Here is a 6,796-nt window from a genome sequence, read left to right on the forward strand (position 1 = left end):
AATTCTGGGAACTTAACCTGATTCACAATTCTGGTAACTTAACCTGAGCCACAATTTTGGTAACGTAACCTGAGCCATAATTTTGGAAACTTAACCTGAGTCACAATTCTGGGAACTTAACATGAGCAACAATTCTGGAAACTTAACCTGAGTCACAATTCTGGGAACGTAACCTGAGTCACAATTCTGGGAACTTAACCTGAGCCTGAATTCTGAGAACTTAACCTGAGTCACAATTTTGGGAACTTAACCTGAGCCACAATTCTGGGAACTTAATCTGAACCTGAAGTCTGAGACCTTAACCTGAGTCACAATTCTGGGAACTTAACCTGAGGCACAATTCTGGGAACTTAACCTGGGTCACAATTCTGGGAACTTAACCTGAGTCAGAATTCGGGGAACTTAACCTGAGCCACAATTCGGGGAACTTAACTTGAGTCACAATTTCAGGAACTTAATCTGAGTCACAATTCTAGGAACTTAATCTGAGTCACAATTCTGGGCACTTAACCTGAGCCACAATTCGGGAACTTGACCTGAGTCACAATTCTGAGAACTTAACCTGAGCCACAATTCTGGGAACTTAACCTGAACCTGAATTTTGAGAACTTAACCTAAGTCACAATTCTGGGAACTTAACCTGAGCCACAATTCTGGGAACTTAATCTGAACCTGAAGTCTGAGACCTTAACCTGAGTCACAATTCTGGGATCATAACCTGAGTCACAATTCGGGGAACTTAAACAGAGCCAAAATTCGAGGAACTTAATCTGAGTCACAATTCGGGAAACTTAACCTGAGTCACAATTCTGGGAACTTAACCTGAGGCACAATTCTGGGAACTTAACCTGGGTCACAATTCTGGGAACTTAACCTGAGCCTGAATTATGATATTTTAACCTAAGTCACAATTCTAGGAACTTAACCTGGGCCTTAAGTCTGACACCTTAACCTGAGCCACAATCCTGGGAACTTAACCTGAGACTGAATTCTGAGAACTTAACCTGAGCCACAATTTTGGGAACTTAACCTGAGCCACAATTCTGGGAACTTAACCTGAGCCTGAATGCTGAGAACTTAACCTTAGCCACAATTTTGGGAACTTAACCAGAGCCACAATTCTGGGAACTTAACCTGAGCCTGAATTCTGAGAACTTAACCTTAGCCATAATTTTGGGAACTTAACCTGAGCCACAATTCTGGGAACTTAACCTGAGCCTGAATTCTGAGAACTTAACCTGAGCCACAATTTTAGAAACTTAACCTGAGTCACAATTCGAGGAACTTAACCTAAGCCACAATTCTGGGAACTTAACCTAAGCCACAATTCTGGGAACTTAAACAGAGCCAAAATTCGAGTCCCAATTTTGGAAACTTAATCTGAGTCACAATTCCGGGAACTTAACCTGATCCTGAATTTTGAGAACTTAACCTGAGTCACAATTCTGGGAACTTAACCTGATCCTGAATTCTGAGAACTTAACCTGAGCCACAATTTTGGGAACTTAACCTGAGCCACAATTCTGGGAACTTAACCTGATCCTGAATTTTGAGAACTTAACCTGAGCCTGAATTCTGAAAACTTAACCTGAGCCACAATTCTGGGAACTTAACCTGAGGCACAATTCTGGGAACTTAACCTGGGTCACAATTCTGGGAACTTAACCTGAGCCACAATTTTAGGAACTTAACCTGAGCCACAATTCTGGGATCTTAACCTGAGCCTGAATTCTGAGAACTTAACCTGAGCCACAATTCTGAGAACTTAACCTGAGCCACAATTCTGGGAACTTAACCTGAGCCTAAATTCTGAGAACTTAACCTGAGCCACAATTCTGGGAACTTAACCTGAGCCACAATTCTGGGAACTTAACCTGAATAACAATTCTGGGAACTTAATCTGAGCCTGAATTATGAGATCTTAACATAAGTCACAATTCTAAGAACTTAACCTGGGCCTGAAGTCTGAGACCTTAACCTGTGCCACAATCCTGGGAACTTAATCTGAGTCACAATTCTAGAAACTTAATCTGAGTCACAATTCTGGGAACTTAACCTGAGCCACAATTCGGGGAACTTGACCTGAGTCACAATTCTGGGAACTTAACCTGAGCCTGAATTCTGAGAACTTAACCTGAGCCACAATTTTGGGAACTTAATCTGAGTCACAATTCGGGGAACTTAACCTGAGCCACAATTTTTTGAACTTAACCTGAGTCACAATTCGAGGAACTTTACCTGAGTCACAATTCTGGGAACTTAACCTGAGCCTGAATTCTGATAACTTAACCTTAGCCATAATTTTGGGAACTTAACCTGAGCCACAATTCTGGGAACTTAACCTGAGCCTGAATTCTGAGAACTTAACCTGAGCCACAATTTTAGAAAGTTAACCTGAGTAACAATTCGAGGAACTTAATCTGAGCCACAATTCTGGGAACTTAATCTGAACCTGAATTCTGAGATCTTAAGCTGGGTCACAATTCTAGGAACTTAACCTGGGCCTGAAGTCTGAGACCTTAACCTGAGTCACAATTCGGGGAACTTAACCTGAGTCACAATTCTGGGATCATAACCTGAGTCACAATTCGGGGAACTTAACCTGAGTCACAATTCTGGGAACTTAACCTGAGATACAATTCTGGGAACTTAATCTGAGTCACAATTCTGGGAACTTAACCTGAGCCTGAATTCTGAGACCTTAACCTGAGCCACAATTTTGAGAACTTAACCTGAGTCACAATTCGGGTAACGTAACCTGAGCCACAATTCTGGGATCATAACCTGAGCAACGATTCTGGGAACTTAACCTGAGTCACAATTAGGGAACTTAACCTGAGCCACAATTCTGGGAACTTAACCTGAGTCACAATTCTGGTAACTTCACCTGAGCCTGAATTCTGAAAACTTAAACTGAGCCACAATTTTGGGAACTTAACCTGCGTCAAAATTCTGGTAACTTAACCTGAGCCTGAATTCTAAAAACTTAACCTGAGCCGCAATTTTGAGAACTTAACCTGAGTCACAATTCTGGGAACTTAACCTGAGTCAGAATTCGGGGAACTTAACCTGAGCCACAATTCGGGGAACTTAACTTGAGTCACAATTCTGGGAACTTAATCTGAGTCACAATTCTAGGAACTTAATCTGAGTCACAATTCTGGGCACTTAACCTGAGCCACAATTCGGGGAACTTGACCTGAGTCACAATTCTGAGAACTTAACCTGAGCCACAATTCTGGGAACTTAACCTGAACCTGAATTTTGAGAACTTAACCTAAGTCACAATTCTGGGAACTTAACCTGAATCACAATTCTGGGAACTTAATCTGAGCCTGAATTATGAGATCTTAACCTGAGTCACAATTCTGGGAACTTAACCTGGGCCTGAAGTCTGAGACCTTAACCTGAGCCACAATCCTGGGAACTTAATCTGAGTCACAATTCTAGGAACTTAATCTGAGTCACAATTCTGAGAACTTAACCTGAGCCACAATTCGGGGAACTTAACCTGAGTCACAATTCGAGGAACTTAATCTGAGCCACAATTCTGGGAACTTAATCTGAACCTGAATTCTGAGATCTTAAGCTGGGTCACAATTCTAGGAACTTAACCTGGGCCTGAAGTCTGAGACCTAAACCTGAGTCACAATTCGGGGAACTTAACCTGAGTCACAATTCTGGGATCATAACCTGAGTCACAATTCTGGGAACTTAACCTGAGCCTGAATTCTGAGACCTTAACCTGAGCCACAATTTTGAGAACTTAACCTGATTCACAATTCTGGGAACTTAACCTGAATCACAATTCTGGGAACTTAATCTGAGCCTGAATGGTGAGAACTTAACCTGAGCCACAATTTCAGGAACCTAACCTGAGTCACAATTCGGGGAACTTAACCTGAACCACAATTTTGGGAACCTACCCTAAGCCACAATTCGGAGAACTTAACCTGAGTCACAATTCGGGGAACTTAAACAGAGCCACAATTCGAGGAACTTAATCTGAGTCACAATTCGGGGAACTTAACCTGAGCCACAATTCTGAGAACTTAACCTGAGTCACAATTCTGGGAACTTAACCTGAGCCACAATTCTGGGAACTTAACCTGAGCCTGAATTCTGAGAACTTAACCTGAGCCTCAATTCTGGGAACTTAACCTGAGTCACAATTCGGGGAACTTAACCTGAGTCACAATTCTGGGAACTTAACCTGAGCCAAAATTCTGGGAACTTAACCTGAGCCACAATTCTGGGAACTTAACCTGAGCCCGAATTCTGAGATATTAACCTGAGTCACAATTCTAGGAACTTAAGCTGGGTCTGAAGTCTGAGACCTTAACCTGAGTCACAATTCGGGGAACTTAACCTGAGTCACAATTCTGGGATCCTAACCTGAGCCTGAATTCTGAGACCCTTCCCGCAGTCCGATGGTACACCGTTGCTCTTCTCAAAGCATATTAGTTTAACGGGTTTGGACACCTAGAAAACATCAATGGTCTATTACTCCTAGCTGACATGTAAAAAGCCTTTGACAGAGTTCACCACGGTGTAACAAGTGACGTAACATTGTTACACTTGCCACTATCTACACTTGCCGTTATACTTGTTTCTAGTTTTATATGTCGACCAGAACCACATTGCATGAGACTACTGACAACACCGGATACGCGTACGATCAACCTGTCTAGAAACATCCCCTAAGGTCGTGACGGACAGCAATCGGTCAGTGTAGGGAAGACAAAGTCAGTGTACGAAAGAGAAAAGTCAGTGTAGAATATGCAAGAGTCAGTGAAGGGATGACAAAAGTTATTGTAGAGAAGACAAAAGTCAGTGTATGGGAGGCAAAAGTCAGTGTAAAGAAGACTCCAGTCAGTGTAGAGAAGACTCAAGTCAGTGTGGTTACAGTGTAGGGACAAATTTAGTGTGCAGAAGACTGTCAGTGTTTGGAAACAAAAGTCAGTGTAGACTCAAATCAGAAGGAAGAAAAGCAGTCAGTGAGGGAAGACAAAGTTTATTGTGGAGGAGACGAAAGTCAGTGTACGAGAGACAAAAGTCAGTATAGCGAAGACAAAAGTCAGTGTAGGGAGACAACGGATGTAGGGAGACAAAAGTCAGTGTAGGGAAGACAAAAGTCAATGCCGGGAAGACAAAAGTCATTGAGGAGACAATATTAGTACACCAAAATACACTAATCATATTTTCGCACTCTACTTTTACGGCAATTTATTTTCATTGATTTTGTGTAAAAAAATCTTAAAATATCAAAGTAAGGCGAAGGAACATTAGACTACAGTAAAGTCGACACACCGGTATAGTAAGTGTTGGGATGACGCCTAGTGATTACGTCTGCCTGACTCATTTGTTAACGTGTATGATGACATGCAGACGGTTGTTACACTCAGCTGTTACAATGAGAATACGGTAAGTACGTACCGTAAGCCATGCATTTGGAATTATGACAATAAATACATCGGGGTCTTATAACATTTTATTACAAAGCATGATAAGAAGGTTTTAAGAGCAATTGTTACTACAAAGCACTGTATTGGTATTTGGTACTGCATTGTGGTATTGAAACGTGATATTAACATTTATCCAGATATTGATACTCAACAGGCATGATGCAGGAATTGTGATTTCTGTATCCGGACTTGCTACAAATATCTGGAGGCAATAAATAACGGATCATGTATTTTTCTTTTGCCTCTGATGTCTTCTTACTTTATCTATTTAAGTTTCTTGGCCAAGTTTGTTGGTCTGTTTAGCTAAATAAAAATCAATCAATTTACTTCCTTTATGAATTAGTGCTTTTCCCCATTTTTGGCAGAAATATGTGGTTGTGTAACTAACGTGTCTTCTTTTTTTCGTCACTAAAGTCGACATAGTCAGACAACAACATGAAGATGGCTGAGATATTGTCATCATCAAATGCTAGGCAACAGGCCGAGAGAGACTGTCACCTGGCAGGACCATATTGTTGCCGAGTAGACTGATTCAACACGGACTTCCAGCTCAGTACCTCTCAGCAGGAGTCTCATGGGACGTAATTCGTCGTCCTAACTTCCTTCCTCTGGCCAACACATCTAGGATCTCAGACTTAATGATGGTGCGAGCGGGGCATGTATCTCAACAGTGTGAACGTTCAAATGTTTAAAAAACAACAACAATAGCAAGAAAAACTAAGAAGGTAAGCATGGGCATATCCAATACAATACCTGCACTACATGTACCATGACATGACGAGAGACTCTAAGAGACACTAGTCTAGTCCGATAAAATGACAACTTTGTTTCTGCTTCGGCGTAATACAACATAGACGTGATTTCACGTATAGAGGGCAAATGGAGCAAAGTTTGTAAAATGACTTTGATTTTTTTGGTGTGTGTGATGGGCAAATAAATATGCTTTGGCCCCAAACCTTCGATTTGTTAAAAGCAGAATACTTCTAATATCTCACTTCTATCTCCGAGGGTACTAGCGTTCCAGCTGGAACAGATGAAGGGCACGAAGTAGTACACATATGCTGTGTCAGTACTAGACCTTTCAGACCACAAAATATTGCACAAAGATAGAGATGAGCCCGTAGTATTTCAAACCTTTTCAAATTTTACATTGATTGCCCCTCAGCTTGATTCACATTTCTGGGAACTTAACCTGAGTCACAATTCTGGGAACTTAACCAGAGCCACAATTCGGTGAACTTAACCTGAGTCACAATTCGGGGAACTTAACCTGAGTCACAATTCTGGGAACATAACCTGAGCCAAGATTCTGGGAACTTAAGCTGAGCCAC

Source organism: Branchiostoma belcheri, unplaced genomic scaffold, assembly GCF_001625305.1.
Source record: "Branchiostoma belcheri isolate BF01 breed outbred unplaced genomic scaffold, Haploidv18h27 scaffold227, whole genome shotgun sequence".
Lineage (NCBI taxonomy): Eukaryota > Metazoa > Chordata > Leptocardii > Amphioxiformes > Branchiostomatidae > Branchiostoma > Branchiostoma belcheri.